Here is a 2,500-nt window from a genome sequence, read left to right on the forward strand (position 1 = left end):
GGGCCCCGGCCGGATCACTTTCCGTTTCCCCCGCCGCGATGGAGGTACGGGATCCCGGCTCCGGCGCCGCGGGCCTCGGTCGGGGACCCCCGCCGTCGCCTCGGTGCCCGCGCCGGGTCCCGGGGGTGCCCGCGCCGGGGAGACGGCCGGGTCTACCGGGGCCCCGGCCGCATCACTTTCTGTTTCCCCCGCCGCGATGGAGGTACGGGATCCCGGCTCCGGCGCCGCGGGCCTCGGTCGGGGACCTCCCCCTTCGCCTCGGTGCCAGCGCCGGGCCCCGGGGGTGCCCGCGCCGGGGAGACGGCCGGGTCTACCGGGGCCCCGGCCGGATCACTTTCCGTTTCCCCCGCCGCGATGGAGGTACGGGATCCCGGCTCCGGCGCCGCGGGCCTCGGTCGGGGACCCCCGCCGTCGCCTCGGTGCCCACGCCGGGTCCCGGGGGTGCCCGCGCCGGGGAGACGGCCGGGTCTACCGGGGCCCCGGCCGCATCACTTTCTGTTTCCCCCGCCGCGATGGAGGTACGGGATCCCGGCTCCGGCGCCGCGGGCCTCGGTCGGGGACCTCCCCCTTCGCCTCGGTGCCAGCGCCGGGCCCCGGGGGTGCCCGCGCCCGGCAGCCGTCCCGGTCTACCGGGGCCCCGGCCGGATCACTTTCCGTTTCCCCCGCTGCGATGGAGGTACGGGATCCCGGCTCCGGCGCCGCGAGCCTCGGTCGGGGACCCCCGCCGTCGCCTCGGTGCCCGCGCCGGGTCCCGGGGGTGCCCGCGCCGGGGAGACGGCCGGGTCTACCGGGGCCCCGGCCGCATCACTTTCTGTTTCCCCCGCCGCGATGGAGGTACGGGATCCCGGCTCCGGCGCCGCGGGCCTCGGTCGGGGACCTCCCCCTTCGCCTCGTTGCCAGCGCCGGGCCCCGGGGGTGCCCGCGCCCGGCAGCCGTCCCGGTCTACCGGGACGCTCGCTCGGGCGGGACCGGTTTACCCGGGCCTCGGCCGGACTGGAGTGTTTCGGTTTTCTGCTTCTCTGCCAGGATGGCTGCGAGGGGTTGATTTAAATAGCTGGTTTGACGTGAAAAGCTTCCCTTCAAGTGAAAAGTTTGTTCCAATTTCTGCCATCTTCCTTCCTCAAAAGTTTTGGGTGTAGCTTTCCCAGAGGAACCTCTCGTAGGCCTATCATTTCTGATCTTAACTTCCCTCATTTATTCCATATTTTCCTTCCTCTTGCCGAATGGCCGAATCCAGTCCATTTCTAGTCCAGGAAATTATTTTTATTTCTTCTTCCATTTCTTACTGATCTATTTGCTTTGTCGAGCAAGTCGTTCTTAGGTCCCTTGGTTCTTTCTTTAACGTCTTCTGCTCCTGCTCCTTCTCTCGACGCTTTCTCGTTTTGTTGGCTTTCTTGGCTCTCTTTTGGCTGTTCTTTCTTCTCCTCCCGTCGTCCGTCCCCACTTTCATCTCCCCATCTTTCCTGTTCTTGGTCATCTCTACGTTGTTTATAAAATAATTCCGCTTTCTCTCTTGAATCTACTCGATATCTTTGCTCTCGCCAGCTCGCCGATATTTCGGCTCGCCGATATTTTGTGCTTTCTCGTCGTGTTTCTCATCCATGGCGATCTCTCTGCCCTCCCTGTCTTCTCGGTAAATCGGACATGAATTTCTCTGGGCGGGTGGTTTCTCATCGCGTGTCTTGTGTGCGCTCTATACGTTTCGTCCATCCCGTTTAATATCTATCCCTCCCTCCCTCCCTCCCTCTCCTCGCTTTCCTCCATTGCTTCTGCTAATATCATTTCCAGAATGATAACCCTGAGCCTGAACCTGAACCTAACCCTAGCCCTACAACTTTTCTCCCTAACCCTGACCCTAACCCTAACCCTACAACTTTTCCCCCTAACCCTAACCCTAACCCTAACCCTACAACTTGTTTCTCTAAGCCTAAGCCTAAACCTAAGGCTAAGCCTACAACTTTTTTCTCTAACCCTAACCCTAACCCTAACCCTAACCCTAACCCTAACCCTAACCCTAACCCTACAACTTGTTTCTCTAAGCCTAAGCCTACAACTTTTTTCTCTAACCCTAACCCTAACCCTAACCCTACAACTATTTTCCCTAACCCTGACCCTAACCCTAACCCTACAACTGTTTTCTCTAACCCTAACCCTACAGCTTTTTCCCCTAACCCTAACCCCACAACTTTTTCCCCTAACCCTAACCCACACTTTCGACTTAAAACCGTTTTTAGATTTAAAGTCGTCTTTCGACTTAAAGACGGGCAGACGGCGGCCCGGTCTACCGGGCCGCTCCGGCAGCCTCGGCCGGGCCGGCGTCTCTGTTTCTGTTTCCCTGCCACGATGGATGTCGCGTGCGAGGGGTTGCTTTAAATAGCTGGTTTGTTTGAAGTGAAAAGCTTCCGTTCTTGCCTAGATCTCTTGCTATCGCAAGCCTTCCGGTCCAAGCTCCCATCGCGGTTTCAAGCGTCCTGCTTTCTTGGTTGGAAAAATCGGGGCG

This window comes from Pantherophis guttatus, unplaced genomic scaffold (genome assembly GCF_059756535.1).
Source record: "Pantherophis guttatus breed Tessera unplaced genomic scaffold, ASM5975653v1 scaffold_23, whole genome shotgun sequence".
NCBI classification, from domain to species: Eukaryota; Metazoa; Chordata; class Lepidosauria; order Squamata; family Colubridae; genus Pantherophis; species Pantherophis guttatus.